Here is a 21,682-nt window from a genome sequence, read left to right as displayed (position 1 = left end):
GGGGTGGATCATCAACTGTAACAAGAAAGAAATGTTAAATTGATATTTTTTGTTATTATTATTTTTTTTTAACAGGAACGGATATGAGTTGTATTAATGAGTTGGTCTAAATACCAGTCTTCTGAATACAATAGGTATGGGCACTATCCAAATGGATTCTTCCTTATGAGAATCTTTTAGCCTTGTTGTCCACTTCCATTTGGATTCAGCAATTGCGCTTTTATTTCCTATTTGCCCCAATTTAAATATACATACAAACAACTTTAAAATTAAGCAAAAAAACATCTTCTGAAATGCTTTAAGGAATTGGAACCCAGGTTTCTTCTCCATCTCTTTTCAATGTTCCGGCCGGTAGCAGAGCAGCTTTATTGGCTTCAAGATCTGCCTCCTTATTGTTGTCTCTCAGCACGTGAAAGAATTTCAGATTTTGAAACATCTTTGCCATTCCTCTGATTCTATGGATCAGTCTTGCTAATCTTAAATCTCGTGGAATGGATCTAGTCACCATCAGCTTGATGATCACTTCAGAGTCCCCCAGGATATTGGCCTCTTTGATTTCCAGTTTCTGAAGTTGATTGAGTCCTTGGAAGAGGGCAGATGCTTCAGCTTGGATGCTGGAGTTGATTCCTAATCCCCAGGCAAAATGGAGGATCTCTGCACCATCAATGTTTTTAATTACTCCCCCTGCTCCAGCGCTGCCCGGGTTACCTTTTGCTGCTCCATCGAAGAAGAGGGAGTGCATCCTCTGATAAGAATCCAGTCTTTACAGTCCTCTCTACCTTTTCCCCTTATTTGCCATTCCTCTGGAGAAGCCATGCTTCTGATATTTTGCTGGAAATTCAGGTTCAAGGAGGACCCCCAATCTTTGTCTAACTGAGTAAGGTTGGAGTCATCTTTGTGACCTCCCAGACATTCTTTTATTTGGGACTTTACCTTGGTCGCCGCTGTCTTGGCATTGTGATGGAGGTTCCTGAAGATTCTGCTGTTACGCTCAAGCCAAAGCTGCCAGCAGCAGATTTTTAGCAGTGATGCCCAGGCCTCTTTGATCCCTTTGTTTTTGGGAGGGGGTCCGTGTTATAGACATTTTTGTGCCTTACAGCATGAAGCATGAAATGTCGATAATCTAAGGGATCCAAAGCCCCTAAACATGTTGTTCCTACCCCTAGAGGAACAAGGTCAGCAAACCACAGCACTGAAAATCAGTTCTCCACCTGAAAACACTCAAAAACAAGCTAATTCTAGATCATGTCAGCTGCTCCACTGAGCATCTGCGCTGAATGTCAACTGCTCCACTCTGTACCTGCGCTGAATGTCAAATCTAATGAAGGCTACCTGCGCTGGGTGAGATTGGCCAAGTGGCACAGTCATTCTGCAAGGTGTCAAATGCCCAAGAAGCTTCCAAAATGACACTTGGATCAGGGAATTCGCCTTGTGATGAGTAAGAGGATCTAGATCTCCAAGTGGAAGCAAGAAACTCCAAGTGGAAGCAAGAAACTCCAAGTGGACTCAAGAACTGAAGTATAACTGAAGTGGGAGAGGACACTAGTCAGCTTCATGCCAAGCTCAAGCTGACTCATCCTTTCTCCAAAACTCCTATATATAGAGCTCTCTCAAGAGGTCTAGGGAGGCTGGAATCTTGTGAATGTAAGGAAGTGCTGTTGGTTTGAGTATAGAACTATTGGGTGATTGCTCTGAAGGAGGTGAAGAGGAGATTTCTTTCTGCTGGGAGGTGTTGCTAGATTGGGCCTCTTATGGTTGTAACACTCTCAGAACTTTACTTCTTCCATTAATAAAGCATTTGAGGTTCTTCTATATGCATGTGTCTCTGTGGCATACTGATGCTTGTATATTTGATTTATTCTAATCCTTGAATCAATTATGGATGTATGCTTCTTGTAGTTTCCCTTTCTTGTGCTTTTGCAGGATCTTTGTGTAGCTGGGCCAGTGAAAGAGCAAGGAGCTGGGAGCAAGCAGCAAGGAGAGAAGGTTGGATCAAACATTAGCGGAAGACAACGGTTAGTGGATCTCTTTCTCCCCTCTCTTACATCTCATAAAGAAGTAATCTTGAATAGCTTTGCATTCGGTTGTTGTTGAGGTACTATCACCCTTAGAGTGGGATAGGGTCATTCCGTATTGGATACTTTTCCCAACAACAAATTGGCAACTCCACTGGGGATCGTATCTTGTTGGTTGTTTGTGTTTTTGCTATTCATTTCATAAACAAAGGGAGTACCGAATCGAACTGCATTTGGATCTTTCAAATGCAAAGTAGAGGGCAGCTACTCTAGCTCAGTTTCTGGGCAAGTTTATGATTTGAAGAGCTGATCCACAAGGACTCTAATAAGCTCTTAGTGATAGCTTTTCATCCTCCTTGTCATCCCTTAGTGTGTCCTTGACTGATAGCTTCTGATTTGGCCAAAAACTGTGAATTTTTGAGCAATCTGTGACCCGGAAACCAAGAGAAACGAAAGTTTCGTTCTTCAGTGCAACTGCTGTGAAGGCTGTCTGCATTTCAGTGCAGTTCCCGAAGGGGCTACCTGCGCTGAAGGTCAAACAGACAGTGTCCCACCTGCGCTGGACCAGTCTTGCCTTGTGCTACTGGGGTTTCCTGCTGTTTCTTGCCCTGTTTTCACCCTTGTTTTTGCTGCTTGTTACCAGTCAATGTGCCTATCTGAAACCAACTTTCCTTGCCACTATTCCGCCTCGGTTGTATAAAGAAACTGTGTTTGTTCTTTGTGTATTTCTTGTATCATTTACAGTTTCCCATAACGAAAGTGAACTAGTCTTGCTGTGACCTCTTAGATCTAGACCTGTGATAAAGTGTCGTTTTGGTCTTAAGAGTTAGTTTGTTTGCTGTTCATAGCTGATTGAGCTTTTGCTTTCGTCATTTGGCTTGAATTTATATATTTCTAGTGTCGAAACAAGTAAATCTTAAGGTGTCTTTTGATTTTGGACAAGCTTGTTTGCTTTCACTTGAAATTGAATTCGAAATTATACAACAGCTTTCTTTTTGTGTCGCACAAACATTAAGAAAGAGAAAAGAAATACTTGCATTGTGCATGTGCATTATGACAGCTTGTATGATGATTTAGGAAAAAGTGCATTAGTGTGTGCTCTATGATCTGTGTGAAAAGATGTTGTCTTTCTTTTCCCTCAGTAGTTAAGATTTTCAAAGTTGAAAGATTGAAAAGCTTGCTTATCATCTTAGACTGCATTTAGGAGTGTTACTATACATCTCGTGGTGATCCATAAAGGAAAACTGCTAAACAAGATCAACCTTAAAATAAATTGAATTTACATAACAACGCATTGAAACATAACGCAAACACATAGAGGTCTAGGCTAGAGACGTGTTCCGGCGTCGTTAAACGTGATATCTTAGCATTGAGTGGTTGGGTGATTCCTCCACGGTGAAGCGATAAGTATCAATACGGACTTGTGCTCCCACGTACCGTCGCGTATATATTGGGAGACCCCTATAGGAACAAAGCCTTTATCCAATAGGAAACCGTGTTGGCCGCCCTACTGATCGCAATGCAGTGAACACAGCATTCACGAAGATCGACCACTCGTACCGTAAAACGTATTCTGTGGTTTTGCGAAAAGTTTGGCACACCCTCTGCCTAGAACTCCAGAGCAGTTTCTTTTGGCCTTTTTCAAACTCTATAACTGAAAAAGTCCATCCGAGCATTTGTCACTTCGAGCTCGTTAAAACATCGAAGGAGACTAGAGTCATCTTTAGCTTTTTCTCGACTCTTAAAAAGTGAAAAATCAAGTTGTGTCTAAAGCGTCGTTATAAAATTTATTTTAAACGGAACATAATCACCTCCTATTCCCGCGTTGATCTATAGGTTGAGAACATGGAACGCCCCAACCAAGGAATTCCACAGGATGGAAATCCTAGTCCTTTCTCCTCTTGGGGAGAAGTTGGTGCGCCCCACATGGCCACATTGTCGCTTCCAGGACTGACAATTGGCCTGCCAATCTGGCTATTCTCAACCAATGTAGTTCAGAATACCATGGTTCCTGAACAGTCGAGTCAACAGTTAGATCAGTCTAGAGCTGCCCACCAGCCTTCTACTTCCTATAACTCTTCCTCTAATCCTTCATCTTCGCAAGGTAGAGCCGACAAAAGCCAAGCTCCCATGGAGAAGAAGGAGAAGAAGAAGAAGGAGGAGAAGAAGAAGGAGCCTAAGACGACTGGGGGCAAGCAAAAGACATCTGACAAAAATCCACACACAGCACAGACCGGGCCTAAATCGCCATGTGTCATATGTAGAGGAGACCACTTCCATAGAGATTGTCCCTGTATTCCCCGGATACTAAGGGACTGGTCCCCTCGTTTGCACAATTCGGGGCATCAACCTTTGATAGCCATGTTGATTGCTTACCGTCAACCAGCGAAAGTGAAGGTTCAAGACAAAGAGGGGGAGCAAGATCCCCCTGCAGACTGTGTGAAGGCGATCACGCCATCCACCGTTGTCCCTTCTTAGACGAAGCGAAGAGAGTTTTGGAAGATCGCCCGGTTTCACCGTTGAGACTTCCTCCTGGATACAAAAAACTCGTGCCAAGTCCTTCGTTGGTTGAAAATACAGCTGGCCCGCTCAAGTGGTCAGCTGAAGCGTCAGTCATTGAAAATGAACCTACTGAATCCAGACCAGACGAAAGTCTAAAGGTCGATACGGCAGTTGACCCGGTTCCGCCTTCAGAGGTTTCATCTTCAAATGACACCGTCAATGAAGATTCATCTTCAAATGACACCCTCACTGAAGAGAATAAGGATGACACCATCCAGATTCTTTTCATCAACACCGACTCTGATGAGCATCAGGGCAATGCGCCCATTCCTTTATCGCAGGAAGGAACATCGTCAAGGTCATATCCGGCCGTGTATTCGGTCCCACCACCAAGCAACCTGGTTGTGTCCTTTGATTGGAACCAACTAGGCAGACCCCGGTTGCCAGCTAGTATACCATTCAGAATCATCGTCCAAATTTATAGAATGGTAATGGCTGGAACTATCATTGATGAAGGGGCATCTGTGAGTATCCTTTCCTCTATTGCTTGGAAAGCACTGGGTTCCCCGGCGCTTTTGCCTGAGATAAGAAATCTCTCGGGTTTTGATAAAGGAACCAGTCGACCATTAGGGATCCTCCCCAATGTGCCTGTTACATTGAAAGGGAAGACCGTTCAAATGAACGTGATGGTCGTTCAAGGACCCTTGGATTATAACCTACTCCTTGGACGAGACTATATATATTGCATGGGAGCTATAGTCTCCTCACTCTTTAGAGTAATGTGTTTTCCACACGAAGGAAGAATGGTCAAGCTCGTAGACCAACTTTCATTTCCGGGATCACGCATCGCAAATAGTCACATACCAACCCTCAATGGTCTATTCACCCAAGAAATGTCTCCACCCCCAGTCCTCCTTCCCGATGAGTGCGAGTGATTCGGAAAGATGGGACTGGAACCCAGGGGGCATGCATCCTGGTCTGCTTTGGGCAGAGGAAACCTTGGGTATAAGGTAGAATTTCCGCGAAAGAATGTGACTAGTCCGTACCCCGTCCGTGGATGGAAGAGGGGTTGTTCTAGAACATAATTCTTTTGATAAGGTTACTTGTCTGACAAAGGTCATTCACCATTGTCTACTTCGGTAGACAGTGCCGAGGAAGTGTTTTCGTTTGATGGTGTTAACAAAACAATCTTTGGGTAACCAGGAAGAGGCAAGCCTCACCCTTTAAAACAAATGTTTTATCGGATAAGTAGGGGCAGCCTTGAAATTGTACTTTATACCTGGGGTCATGCAAACCTTTTGGAGTGCAAGCTAGGAGCGGTTATTTATCTGTTTTTGGGATTAGCCGTTTCCGAACTTGCATAAAGAAAGGATGAGAGGGAGCATAGCTTATGTGAGGTGCAAGCTCTATAAAAATTGGAATCTTGCAGGAGACATTTCTTATCTTATGACTGGTATATCGAGCAGTTTTACCGCGGAATTTATGCTCGTTAAAAAATAGAAAAGCGAGATCCGAGCAGTTTTAGTACATAGTTCATGCTCGTTAAAAAATAAACATAAGATTGAGCAGTGTTTTGGCGCATTCAAGCTCTTTAAAAAATGAACCCAGTACCGGTAAATAACCATTGTGATCGTAAATTTATTAGCCATAAAAAGCCTTGGTCATGTTTGCACCCGCCACCTCCATTCCATTTGGCCAATCGTTCACCTCCATATGATTGTTTACCTATTTTGAGGAACAGCTGCGAAGAGTGATTTCACCTAGCCATCCTTGTGACACTGCCGTGATTGGAAAATTCCAACCTGTACCTGGAATCTGCTGCTATCCCTGTTTATCACTCGTTCCTCAAAAGACGAGTCTTCTTTGAGCTCTTTTAATCTGACTCGTAAAATATGAAAAGTTTGCCGAGTTTTGGCCTTCCAGCTCGTTAAAGTGACCGGAAGAGCTATCCCTCCTCTAGATTTTAATCTTTTTGGACCTGAGGGATTATTACACAAAAAGGTCGAGCGCTTGTTTTATTCGGCTCGTTAAAGTTATCGAAAACTCATCCCTTCTGTATTGTTTTATACTTTTTCGGACTTAAGGGATTAGATGACGAAAAAGGAATTTTGGAGTTAACTTTCTGTACCTTTTCAGACTCTCTAAAATTGAAAAGGACCGAGTTTTCCTTGTCGTTAGACTCGTTAAAATGATTAAATAGCGACAAACTTGTCTTTAGACGAGAACGAGTTTCCCTATCGCTAGGCTCGTTAAAACATAGCGATGGGCTTGCCCGAAGGGCAGGTTATAGAAAAAGCATATGTTATCCTCCTCAAGCTTGACAAAAATAAAGAGGTACTGGTCAGAAATGACTGGGGAAAAATTGGGAGAACCTCAAAGCTTTAATGGTAGCAAGTCGCTCTTGAACATGACACTTTGTCCTCCGTATCACATCGGGTTGGGTTGTTTCATTCACCGGTCTCATCACCATGGTCCTCGCCAAACCATCCACATTTGGGGTAATGCTACCGATCCATCACATCAGTGTCGTTATATGTTCAAGAGATGTTGTTCAGAAAGAGTCAACCGTGTCCCATCCACTGCCATACATTATCCTTCATCCACCCATGATCGCCACCCTGAATCATATTTCACAGATTGTTTTTCATCTCCACTAAAATCATTAGCTCCGTTCCGTGTCACTGATGTGGGATTCATTAAGGCCCTCCTTTGACGGATCGCTTCTTGTCGACTTCAGCTCATTATCCAAGAAGTTGATCTAGGAACAACCCCCTCAGTACTTTGAATCTTGCATGCCTCAATGGCAAGTTTCTCACTTCCGGCGATAGGTATACATCAATGACCTTCGACCAGAAGATTTTGCGTGGTGTTCGACGCCAAGTCCTTTATTCACACCACGTGAATTGTACTGCAGTACCTTGAGGGTCATTGTCATTATTGGTGATTCCTCTCGCGCTTGTTAACGATTTACATTATTGACCGGTAATCAAGCGATGTCTTTCCATGTTCGACTTCAGCGCAATTCTCACATGGATCGACTTGTACTTAGAGTGAAGATCGAACGAGTTTGAAGACCCCGGATCTAGTTTCATCCATCCGGGCTGCGATATATATTCAGGATATAAAGACATTTGTTATGTACATCATTGCAGCAGATGATCATCCTACTCAAAGGATGATAATTTCAGCAGAGAATTATCAGTCTACCATCAGACGATCGTCTGTTCTATGTACCAAAATGAATTTATAAAGCTGAGCATGGGAATGCCCGCCTCAGCTAGATCATGAAATCAGAATGAAAAATAATGTATTGTATTGTATTTTATTACAGGGCGCCTCTCAGCGATTGAATGAACTTCGGATCCTCCTGATAAAGCATTTCACCCGATAAACGACCTCATACTTTAGGGGGCAACTGTTATAGACATTTTTGTGCCTTACAGCATGAACCATGAAATGTCGATAATCTAAGGGATCCAAAGCCCCTAAACATGTTGTTCCTACCCCTAGAGGAACAAGGTCAGCAAACCACAGCACTGAAAATCAGTTCTCCACCTGAAAACACTCAAAAACAAGCTAATTCTGGATCATGTCAGCTGCTCCACTGAGCATCTGCGCTGAATGTCAACTGCTCCACTATGTACCTGCGCTGAATGTCAAATCTAATGAAGGCTACCTGCGCTGGGCGAGATTGGCCAAGTGGCACAGTCATTCTGCAAGGTGTCAAATGCCCAAGAAGCTTCCAAAATGACACTTGGATCAGGGAATTCGCCTTGTGATGAGTAAGAGGATCTAGATCTCCAAGTGGAAGCAAGAAACTCCAAGTGGAAGCAAGAAACTCCAAGTGGACTCAAAAACTGAAGTATAACTGAAGTGGGAGAGGACACTAGTCAGCTTCATGCCAAGCTCAAGCTGACTCATCCTTTCTCCAAAACTCCTATATATAGAGCTCTCTCAAGAGGTCTAGGGAGGCTGGAATCTTGTGAATGTAAGGAAGTGCTGTTGGTTTGAGTATAGAACTATTGGGTGATTGCTCTGAAGGAGGTGAAGAGGAGATTTCTTTCTGCTGGGAGGTGTTGCTGGATTGGGCCTCTTATGGTTGTAACACTCTCAGAACTTTACTTCTTCCATTAATAAAGCATTTGAGGTTCTTCTATATGCATGTGTCTCTGTGGCGTACTGATGCTTGTATATTTGATTTATTCTAATCCTTGAATCAATTATGGATGTATGCTTCTTTTAGTTTCCCTTTCTTGTGCTTTTGCAAGATCTTTGTGTAGCTGGGCCAGTGAAAGAGCAAGGAGCTGGGAGCAAGCAGCAAGGAGAAAAGGTTGGATCAAACATTAGCGGAAGACAACGGTTAGTGGATCTCTTTCTCCCCTCTCTTACATCTCATAAAGAAGTAATCTTGAATAGCTTTGCATTCGGTTGTTGCTAAGGTACTATCACCCTTAGAGTGGGATATGGTCATTCCGTATTGGATACTTTTCCCAACAACAGTCCGGGTAGCGAGTTTTCCAGGTGGCAAATAGGTCTGATATGGTCGTTGGTAGCTCAAATTTGGGATTCCAATGCTCCATCAGTTCTCTCCAGACCTGAATTGAGAATTTGCAATTTAGTATCAGATGAGTGGCGCTTTCCTCAGAGTCATGGCACAACGAGCACCTGGATGGTCCGTAGAAACCGCGCCTCTGGAGTTTATCTTCTGTTAAAATTTTTCTGTGACACAGTATCCAGCAAAAAATATCGATTTTTGGCAGCGTGGGATTGCCCCATACTGCTTTCCACGGGGCCGGGTCAATGGGCGCAGTTGGAATTGCGTCTAGGCACGCATATCCTTGGGCGACTGTGTAACCCGTCGAATGAACGCCCCATCCTCGCCTGTCCTTCTTGTTAACGCGCGCAGGTGCTATACCATTCAGAAGGTCGCGGAGGTGAGCGACTTCTTGGTGCAGGTCTGAGGGCAGGTCCGGCAGGCTCCAGCCCACCCACTGCGCACCATTCCAGGTGGAGATGTCCCACAATTTGTTCTTCCCTGCAGCCACCAAACGATCCTTCAGCGATTTCAGATTTGGACTATCTCCGATAGGATCTCGATCCATGATCCGGTCCTTCCATAAATTAATTTTTTTACCGTTTCCGGGAATCCAATAGGCTTTTGATTGGATCAAGGGGGCCGCTTTGGAGCAAAGTTTGACAAAGGGCGTGTTTCCTTGAGGCAGGGGACCGTCTAAGCATCTCAGCCTTGCTCCTTTGAGGTATTTTCGCCAGAGAGCTGTCTGTGCCCAGCCTGGCTTAGGTGCAATTATTCTCCATAGAAGTTTAGCTCCCATTGCTATGTTCTGGTGAAGGAGTTTTTTGAAATTGAGCCCTCCCTCCATCTTAGGCTTGAGTACAGTCTCCCAATTGACAAGCTGGAATCTTCTCTCGTTGTGTTTACCCCCTTGCCAAAAGAATTTTCTGATATATTGTTCCATTTTCTGGAGTATACCCTTAGGCACCAGAAGCACAGAGAACTGGAATAACGGGAGGCTGCTAAGGACAGCTTTGATGAGGACTGTCTTACCTGCCAAATTTAACCAATTAACTCCCCATGCCTGGAGTTTACATTTGAACTTTTCTACCTGAGGCATCCAATCCCTACTGTGAACTCGTTTGAGGAAGACGGGCAGCCCCAGATACTTGAACGATGTCCATTCTGAGGAGGCTGCGAATCCTAGGCATCTGGAGATAGAGCTGATCAGAGAGGGCGAGGTGTTCCAGCAGTAAGTGTGGCACTTACCCTTGTTGAGGCTGCTACCAGACTCCATGCAGTACTCATCGAGCACCTCTTTAAATCTTCTGGCCGAGTGGATCGAGGCTGTCCCAAGCAGCAGGGTATCATCTGCAAATAATGCATGATTTATGTTTTGGACCCCCCTTGCTATGGATATCCCTGATATCTCTTGCTCTTGCATTTGATTGTTTAGATGAAAACTGAGCACTGAAGCTTGGATTACAAACAGAAGGGGAGACATGGGGCAACCCTGTCTTAACCCTCTTGAAGCTTTGAAGAAACTTGCAGATCTACCATTGATTAATGGGGCGATCCATGGTTCCGAGATGCAGGCCCGGATCCAATTGATGAATCTCTCCCCAAAACCAAATTTTTTCAACACATTCAAGAGAAAACTATGATTAACTCGATCAAAGGCATTTGCAAGGTCTAGTTTGATTGCCATACCTTGTTCCTTGCGTTGCTGACTTGAAAGAATTGCCTCTTGGACAAGTGTGAAATTGTCCACTAAATGTCTTCCGTGGATGAAGCCTCCTTGGTTCTCCGGGATGACTTTAGGAAGAATGTGCCTCAGCCTATTAGCAATAACTTTTGTGATCAGTTTGTAGCCAATGTTGCACAGCGATATAGGGCGAAACCTGTTGAAGGAATTGGCTCCCTTTTCTTTGGGGATGAGTGCTAGGAAGGAAGAATTGGTGCTTCCTCCTAGTTTCTGACAAGCCTGCGATTTTAGGACCATTTTATATAAGTCTTTCCCCACTATGTGCCAGCAGGTTTGGAGGAAAGAGGCGGAAAAGCCATCAGGGCCAGGGGATTTGTCAGGGTTCATGGCATAGAGGGCTCTTTTGACTTCATCCATAGTGACTTTACTTTCTAAGTGATGGTTCATATCAGCAGATATTGAGGAGGGGATCCCGTCCAACAAACTAAAGTTCTGATTCGTATTGTTGTCTTTACTATACAACCCTTTGAAATGGAGATGAGCTGCCTGTTTGATACTAGCAAAATCCTTATGGGTAATATCCGCTTCCTTAATTTCTTTGATGGAATTGAAACCTTTCCTGGCTTCCGCATGCTTATGAAAGAATGATGTATTTCTGTCGCCTGCCTTTAGCCAGAGGCATCGCGATTTGATCCTCCACGTTTCTTCTTCAGTCAGACAAGCTTTATGGTAGCATTGCCGAAGATGAGCCTCCTTGTCTAAAGTCTCTCTGGTTATATGCTCCTCTTCGGCGTTCAGCTGAAATGCTTCAAGCTGGCTTTGGATATTTTTCCTATCAGCTGCTGGATTTGCAATAGTTTTGGCCTAGCTTTTCAGGGCTGTTTTCAACCTCCTGAGATTTTCTTCCCAAATATAAAATGGGGATCCAGTGACTGGTTGAGACCAGCTTTCTTTCACAATCTACAAGAAGTTTGGTTCCTTGATCCATAATGGGCTAAACTTGAAGGGAATGGGACCTAGATCAACGTGAGCTCGGAGGGTGAGCTTGATTGGCTTGTGATCAGAGATGCTACAAGGAAGAATATGCATGGTGGCATCTAGACCAAGCAGAAGATAAGAGCTATGCACCAAGAATCTATCCAGCCTTGCTGCAATATGGCCTGGACCTATTCTTTTATTGGACCAAGTGTACATACCTGAGACGGGCTTGATATCTAGTAGATCCCAGTCTTGGAGGAGATCCTCGACCCATTCCCTTGCCGGATCTCGTACAATAGAGCCCCCTCTCTTTTCGGAAGAATGCAAAGTGATGTTCAGGTCGCCTGCTATGATGACATTTTCTAAAGTAATCAGATCTGCTTGCTGCCTTAAGGAGTCCCAGCAGCTCTTTTTTTCTCCAGCATTTACCGGAACATAAACATTGAAAAGGCAGAGGAATTCTTTTGTAATAACATGCTGCATCTTTAACATCGCCCAGTGGGTGTTTGATGCCTCTGCCACCAGCGAAAATCTGTTTTCATTCCAAAGAGTACCCAACCCTCCAGAGGCTCCTCGGGCTGAGACAGCTGAAGCATTACAGTTTTTCCATAGTTTTTTACTTACCTGGAGAAAATCAACTTCCTCCATCTTAGTCTCCTGGAGAAGGAGTATGTCCGGGGCCTCTATTCTTATTAAGTTTCGAATCGCTTCTTCTTTTATTTTGCTGCCCATACCCCTACAGTTCCAGGAGATGATCTTCATTATTTACCTTTGTTTGGGTGGGCTCCCTTGGAGCCTTGATGCTGGTTTCTTACCATCTTCGGCTTTTTTGCTAACAGCTTCTCCAATGTTGGTTGGCTGCCTTGGAGTTTATCTTTGTACGTTTCATGCTCTCTTTTCTCCCGATCCGTTTTACGTCCTCTTGTAGATCTCCTTACCGAGGATTGGGATTCTCCTATTTCCCCTTCCTCCTCTGATTCTTCTGATTCTTGATCCTCCTCCTCGACTACTTCAGGGGTACCTTTTGAGCTTTCTGCAGTTCCCTTGTCCTTATCGCTGGGTGGTTGGGAATCTTTGACTGGGGAGTCTGGCTTCTGAGCTACTACTTCATGAGAGTCCTCTGGTTGGGAGCTGAGAGGGCCGAATCTGTTCTCAAGATTGATCGAGGGCTGGGGGTGCTGGATCTGATGGACAGGGTCCTTCGGTAGGTCTTTGCCTATAGCTCCTCCCGGCTTCTGATTCTTGGGTGCCATTTTGGATCGTTTTACCTGATTCCAACCGGCCTCCTTCCCTTGAGCTGCTTCATTGGCCGTTGGGCAGTTTCTGGCGAAGTGTCCATAGACCTGGCACTTCCGGCATTTGAAAGGCAACTGTTCATAGTCTAGCTTCTGCACATGTGTCCAATTTCCTACTTTGAGTTTGATGGCCTCCGGAAGCCCCTCCTCCAGATCCACCTCTACGCAGATCCTTGCGCAGTCGTATTGATCCTTGCTGTTCGCTCGGTCTATGAATTTCCCCAGGGCATTTCCAATATGCATCAGGGAGTCCCAGTTCCAGCAATGAACCGGGAGATTGGGGAGCCTTACCCAAACCGGGACAGCTTTGGGTACATCTATTGCTGGGTCAAAGTCGGGAGTCCATTTGTTCAGATACAGACCCTGGGGGCCCATAAAGTAAGGGCCATTTCGAAAGATCAGCTCTTTATCTTCTTTGGAGGTAAATTCAAAGAGGAAGAATCCTCGGCCCAGGAAATAAGAAGTCACACTTTCGCTGATCAGCGGCGACCAGTTTCTTTTAACCCAACTCTCTGTCGACTTGGGAGAAGGCCATAAACCAGTAAACTGGCCTATGAGGGCCCTCTCAGACAGGGACAGAGCAACCTGGATCGGGGTTTCCGGAGGTAAAGAAATCTCGGGGATATCGTCGAGTTTCTTGACGAATCTCGCTGCTTCTGCATTTTTCTTCTTGGGCAACCCTTCTAGAAGGCGACTGAACGCTTCAGCTGGGGAGCTTGCCGACGGAGGAGAGGAGGAAGGGGCCTGGGGGGTACCCAGCACCTCCATGGGCCCAAGATCTGATTGGCAGATCAAGGCTCCATGACCTGGGACCACGCTGGGGCGGATCGGCAGAGCTCAACCGCAAAGGAAGCGCGCAAGGGACAAACAGACGAGGATCAACGATCTGGTCAACAGATCCGAGCTCGATCTGGAATGCACTGGGGGCGGAGGCCGAAGACCGAGCTGAGGCGGCAGCGCTCAGAGCTGGTCGCAATATTGTGATTAATATGTTAATGATATTTTTTGTTATTATTATTACAAGTATTTCATTAATAAAAATAACATTAGAGTTTTCTTTACCTTTTGCACTAGTCGACACTGTTGGAATGGTTGCCTTGTGCTATTCTTCTGATACATGATCCTCATGTATGACACTCTCTGGCATTGAAAGCTGGCTCGTGGTGTCTGTATGTTATGGTGTGATCTCTGCCAAAAATTCCTATATAAGAAAGAAAATGTTTTTCGATTAGATAATGCAAAAGTTAAAAAACAAGCATTCCTAGTTGAACTTATGACATACAAAAATCACTTTAAAATATGGTTATTACTTGATATCTCTGAAGATGTTGGTTTAACATGTTGATCCTATCTTTAATATCAAGACTTTGATTTCTAATGTGAATCATATGAGCAAGTTCTTTGTTCGTTATACTCACAAGCTTTGACTATTAGGATTGGGTCATGAGAAATGAAAAAATCATCATCATCAAACCATTCAGGATCACTGTCGTCATGTCTCCCAAACTACATATTTCAACAAAAGAAAATATTTTTCGATTATCTAAACAAATAATCAATCTCACATTAAGTTATTTCAATTATTTAAACAAATAATCTCCTACCTTCTTTTCAAACCTTACCAATATTTCTGAAATATATCTTCAGCAAAAGAAAACATTTTATTTTCCTGTCGTAAACATTCCTAGAAGTAGTGAAATAAAGAAAACATTTTCTTTTCCTTTCATAAACATTCTTGGAAGTAGTGAAATAAATAGATTGCAATAACCTATCTTGCATATACTATAGATAGCAAGGCAAGAAGTAAAGAAGAGATAGAGATGAAGCATTTTTGATTACTATCAAACAAATTATACCAAACAATGGCCATTAAACCTCACTTTATAGAACTTTGATCCTCCTAAAGGAGGCACCACTCCCATGCAATGTGTCTGCCTTGACTTATGATGAAGTGAAGTGAAGGAGAAACAAGTGAATTCTACTCTTCTTATGGTTGACAATACTTCTGCAATCAAGGTGGCCAAGAATCCCATATTACATGAGAAAACCAAGCATATCAAGATAAAGTACCATCTAATTCAATATCATGTAGAGGGAAAGACTATTCATTTGAGACATTGTTCCACAAATGAGAAAATTGTTGACATCTTCACCAAATCACTTGGAAGATAAAATTTTGAAAATTTTAAAATGATGTTTGGACTAAAAAACACCCATTCAAATTAAGTGGGGAATGTTAGATACATAATCCTTTGCTCGTGTAATGTGCAACACCACAAGATCACAACTACATTATCCCTTGCCAAAATTTGTAACTTGTTTCGGTCTTCATAATTGTCCTTTGAATCATGTCATGATGTAACTCTTATGTAAAAAGGAGAAAGGAAAATAATGTAAAGAATAAAAAGAAATTATTTTGGAGCATGGGTTTCATGCTCAATTGATTTTTCATTAGGTCTCCTAGGTTTTTCATGAGTCAAAGAATACTTGTCATTGTAAAAGACTCATTTGGGCACTTGTATAAATTTGCTTTATGTGCATTTCAAGTTATAAAGGGTCTGTTTAATAATTAGTGTTTTGTAAGACTAGAATCTAGGGTTTGAAAGGTTTTGGCATCCAAGGATTGAAAATACTATAGGATTCTTGAATTAGAAAACCTTGTTAAGTAAGTAAACCTAACCCTAACCTGGTTTTTCCCTCATATAAACCCTAGCTAGCAAAGAATATCTAGGGTCCTATGGTAAAATCTAACGAGGGTGGAATTAGATCAAGTTTAGGGTATGACACAAAAACCTTAGGGTTGAAGTTTCAAAGGAGAAGTAAAGGAATGTAGGGTTTGTGTTTAAGAGCCCTATGAGTACAATCTCTAAGAAATCCACTAAAACTCTAGATCGTCATCATGTCTTTGTCTTTGTATATCCTGCTTGGTTGCACTTAAAGTTGTAGGTACATAAATAAAGAAAGATAAGGAGGAAGAAAGGTCAAATCAAAGCATGATGGAAGGGGGGAATGGTAAGGACCCAAAAGGAACTAATGCTAAAGGAGTAAGCATGCATCATTGTATTAAAATCTTGTTTTTGTATGGCATCATAGAAAGAAGCATGTAGTATATCTAGAATCTACTAGTATAATAAGCATTGAGGATCATCTTGCATAAGTGTTCATCCATACAATGTCTAACATTATGTTAGAAGCAGTCATTTTGTGCCTAAAGTGGATCATCATGATCTTATAAGAGTCATCATTTTGGAAGACTCTTGGAAGAAGCATTATGACAATATTAGTATACATTCCATATAGTATGGAAATAATACTCTTGAAGGATGAAGGAATGCATTTAGTCAAGTTGAAGGCTTATTTGATGTAGGACAATTGTCAAAGACATGTAGCTAGATGATTATACGGAAGATTGAATGCATGTTTAAATAACTTTTGGATAGGATTCATATACACAGAATCCTTTAAGAAATGGTTGGTCTTGAATTATGCATGATGAATATTTTATTTGATGCCTAAAAGGATGAATTTGGCTTAGTCTAGAATGGATAAAATGCTAAAACTTTCTCGAATCAACATCAAAAGCAAATGGTAACTTGGTAATCAAGTTCGATCCTTGGGCACTCTTATGCAAGAATGAAGATTCGAGTGGATATGGATCATGAGAATGTTGATGAGAAAGTTGTCATGATGAGGTAAGTCTAATGTTAATATTTTTATTGGTTATCTGGTTAACATATTGTTTTGATACCTGGAATAATGTTGTAGGAATTCATGACGAGTTGAAGCGAATTCAACTATATGGAAAATATTGAGGGAAGCTTAATGATAGGCAACTATGAAGTCAAGATGTGCTCATCTTCGATAGTAGTGCGAGAAGATAACCAGAAGGTCAAAGGAATCACTTTCTTGAGGAAGCTTCAATTCGCTAAAAGTCTAGGAAGACTGGATTGATGACGAGAAGATGAAATAGTTGAAAGCAAGACATTAAGATACATAGAAACAAATAGAAAACATTCATTCATTCATTCGTAAATCTACAAAATATCTCATCTCAATAAATTTTATCACAAAAAATATGTTTACATAATATGAAAGGAGGTCGTTCTAATTTTTTCCAATGAAAAAATCAAAACTTTTTATTAAGATAGTAAAAAGTTACATGCGCACATGCCATGAGGCATTCAACTTGTTAGTAAAAAATGTGGTACAAAAATACAGTCTCTAAATAAACAAGTACAATAATTTATTTTTTGGCAGCTTTTTAAGTTTTAGATATTTCACAAGGACTTCATATTACCCTTCAATTGTTATTATGGGCTATGTATGCTTTGCTCACGACCTAGTCTTATATCTATGCAATAATAAAGAACTGTTAAATTCATATTTATAGTTATTATTTTTTTTTTTTTTTTCAAAAGGTGGAAAAACCTATCAAACTTAGTTTGTTAAACCAACAGAGTTTGATGGGTTTTTCCTTATTACTAGTGTTTTATTAATAAAAATATGTTAGTATTATTATAAGTGTTTTATTAATAAAAAGATTAGTAGAGTGTTTTTTACCTACTTCGGTTGTGGAGGGACGCAAAGTACTTTCGAACATGGAGGAGAATCTCATTTTGTTAGTCAGAAGTAAAATTAGGTTGCGAAATCCGAATGAAAGATTTTTCAGCCAATCCAGTTCAACCATCGAATGTGTGATCTAAAGACTTGGGAACCCAGATCGCCCGATGAAGAGAAATAAGGTTGCAGCAGTCAACACCTGACGAATCTCAGTTAGAGGAAAATCTGTGAAGGATTAAGGATTAAGCCAGTTTACTTTAATTTAAGGAACAAAGTTCGCTTTACTTTAATTTAAGTTCATTACATTATTTTTGATGTATTTACTCTTAATGTTATTTTGTTACTTTTCTTTAGTTTAGGTTTTAAACTTCCTTAGTACATTGAAAGTTTATTTAAATTTCATTAGTTTTACTTTAACCTATTTGACTTATTTAATGTTTACTTTTAACTTAGATTTGAGTAATTTTATTTTATCTTAATGTATTTCTTTTTATAGTTTTAATATATCAAGATTATTAATTTTACTTTAGCATAATTGAATTTCGATTTTATTTTAATTTACTTTTATTTTTTTTATTAAGTTTCATCTTTCCTTTTGATTTGATTTGATTTTTATTTTTATTTTTGTATTTAGTTTGATTTTATTAAATTCATTTTTTTAGTTTGCTCTTATTATTATGAGTATATAATAAATAAATTGGAATTAGCTTTTATCATTTTAGATTTTAGTTTATATTTTAGGATTTAATTTTATTTCTTTAATTTGTATTATTATATTTTATTTTAAGTTTTATTTAATTTGTATTATTATATTTAATTTTAAGTTGTATTTAGTCTTATTTGTATCTAGTTTTATTGTTTATAATATATTAGCTTTAATAATAGTTGATGGTTTGAATTACAAGGATAATGGAGATTTTGGAGCATGAAATCAAGTAGGGCAAACAACCTCAAGAAGCTTAGAAAAGGAGCAAAGATATGTATTTGTGGGGGTTCTAGATCTAGGACTTGTGGAGGGTTAGAAAAGGTTTTTTGAATAGTAGAATCAACAACTTGTAGATGAGGCTTAGGCTTATTGCACTATTGTCATTAGTCATTGAAATTTTCTACAATATGTAGAAAGATCAGATCTTGGAGCAACATAAGAGAAGCACTATTGTAATTCTATGTAATTGTAGGGTCTTGATTGTCCTTTAGACCATTTGAGATGGAACACTCTTTGTTTCTGTAACCAACATCACACACTATTGCTTGCTTTGGTCATTAACAAAGAAATCATTCAGTTTTAATTTTATCTCTGTTTGTATGAGTATAATTGTTTTGTTCTAGCACTATTGTTTGAATTTAAACAATTTATGCTTATTTAAAATCTTGTCAAGCTAACTTTTAGGGTTGAATAGAAATGAATTTGAGACTGAATGTTGCAGTTGAACATACCTTTATTACATTAAGCTGCTAGCTATCTATCAACTTAATGTAATGAGTGTCATGCATTATTCATGTCATATTATTTGGACTGTTCCAGTATTATGGTATGATCTTTTTGTTTAAATGCAATTTTTCCATTTGGATTTAGAAATGTATATGAACTAGTATTTGATAACTATTTATCAAGTATTTGTTTGCATACATTTTCTTGAATGAGTGATAGGTCCTGGAACTATTTTTTTGGCCTATTATCTTTATCTTATTTTAGATCCAAATTTATCATTTCCCCTTCTCCTTTTTCATCTTGCTCTTGATTGAGACAAGGATCTATTTATATCCCAATTAAGATAAATTTAGGATTTATTTTTTGTTTCTTGCATCCCAGAGTAGATTTGCATTTAGAATAATTTCATTTCATTTTAAAAGTCTCCTTACACGAGCAAATTCTACTGTGGCTTGGCTAAGCCATTAAATAAACTTGAGAACTAATTTCTTGCATGTACAATACAAGAAGGTAAGTTCGATTTCCTTTTCTTGTTGATTGTAAATTAGAGACATCACAAGTCAACAGGAAGGGTGAGGGGGTAACTAGATCCAATAGAACCAATTAGAACCACCATCCAAAATGGAAACGAGTCTAACTTGGGGCTTTGACCGGGTGGTCTCCAACGATGTTGATGGCGGTTAGCTTTTCCCATAAACAATCCCGCAAATGTTTTAAATGTCAGCGTGCCTTGGAGGTAACTCCAGTTTTGTTGAAGGCACCCTCACCAAACAAGCTAACCATCTTGCTCATAAGTTGATCCTTCAACTTGGAACTTTTGGATTTCCAGTTTGTGCGAATGGTGGGTCCAAAGAGTTCCAAGATTAGGTCATATAAGCGCCTATATAATACATCGTTTCCTGCAAAACAATATTATCATTAGTTTAAAATAATCACAAACTATACATAAATTTCAATTAGATTGTACTTAGTATTTAAGACACTTCTTAAGTACCAAGTAGCTTCTCTAATTTCATGGGGACATGGTCATCATGTACCAAAAATGTAATCAATAGTGTTCCCGTGCTAGTAACACAGGAAGATCCAAGAAAGCTCGCTTCAAAATCTGTGATGGGATCATGCTCTACATCCACAACATCATGTGCAGATCCTGGCATATGTTGTTCAAGGGGTGTAGATCCTGGCGTGTGTGGTTCAATGGGTGTACCGAGCTTAGTGACTGGTGTCACTCACAGGCAGGGCGTCAAAACTGCTACCAATGTCGGTCCCCATAGTCGCACCATGAGGATCGTACCCCCCAAAACTACTATAAAATAAAGAGTTTTTTTAATAAAGGATGAGATAATTAAAATATAAATAAATAAATGGGATAATTAAATGAGTTGCTTACTCCATAGTGTTTAATTTGGACCATCATGGTTTTGATTTGGCATTTTATCTCTTTTGTCTACGACTCAATTAGAATTAAAGAACTTAGTTTCTTATTTAATTTCATTTGAAGCTTCTTTATTGTTTGGATCAGATTGATGGACAGAAAAATTGCTTCGTCACTAAGCACTTCCTCAGAAGAATCTGTGGACTGCTTTAAGGCTGGTGCCTTCCTCTTGTCAACCTATTGATCAAATAAGTGTAATTTGTAATTTTTTTACACCATCCTCAACTATAAACATTCGAAGATCTGAATTCGATGAAACATTTTAGATCAATAAAAATTTCCATTTTTACATAAGAGGGGAAGTTTAGCGAGTTAAATAATTTCTCATAAATATTATGATATCTTGAAAGTTCATGATGACAGATTAAAAAAAATGAAGTAATTCATCCACAATTAACAACATAACGCACTTTCTGGTCATAGTTGACACTTGTGTCACAATGTGTATTCTAGGTATTGCGATGTCGCGTTTTAACTGTCGCACTTAGAAATAAGTGTCGCTTTGCTGTCGTTTCAAGGTGTGATTGTTGTTCATGAGTCCTGTGCATTTTCTTGGCTTGTATCAATGAAATTCATGTGTGTTATCCATGTTTGAGTCTCATTCAGATGTATTTCCCTCTCTTACTCTATTGGTCCCACACTTAGCCATTTTGGAGCTCTTCTTGGTCCTACTAGCCAGTGTAAGTTATGAAATCTTCAATCCTTCACCAGGTGATGAGCACTACCTATTCATGATCCTTGTGGATCATATCTCTTCATCCTAGACTTGCGGTCATCTCTTATGGTTGCACATTTAGAACTTTCAAAGCATAGTCACCTACCCCTTCTTGCTTGTATCGACTAACCACATTGAGTTTTGAGAAATTCTACCTTGTATAGCACATGGAGAATTTCTAGAGGCCTTTTACAAAATAAAACTATGCCATACAAGGTCTCCTCCCTCTCACAGTGCATTAAACAACTCATAGGCTAAGTGACTTACCTTCTGTTGCCTACCTTAGTGAACTGCGTAATCTCCTCTTACAGACAACCACTGTGGAAGCAAACTGTGCCAGCCTTGCGTTTGTCTCCCAGTTGAGCACACTGTGCACTTCTAGTGGGTAGTGATGCTTCCCTTGTGCCTTGCAAGTTGTTGGGCATGGAATCCCCCCACAACATGGTTTGGGGCTCAAAGCCCAAGTTTTGAGTAATATTGTTGTAAAAACTTTGCGAATTGCGGGCGCAGAGCGCGAATTATATGTTAGAGT

The sequence above is a fragment of the Pinus tabuliformis genome, chromosome 2_2 (genome assembly GCF_031772625.1).
Source record: "Pinus tabuliformis cultivar Carrire ecotype Pingquan chromosome 2_2, CPIR1, whole genome shotgun sequence".
In the NCBI taxonomy this organism is placed as follows: Eukaryota; Viridiplantae; Streptophyta; class Pinopsida; order Pinales; family Pinaceae; genus Pinus; species Pinus tabuliformis.
This window is presented reverse-complemented; position numbering follows the sequence as displayed.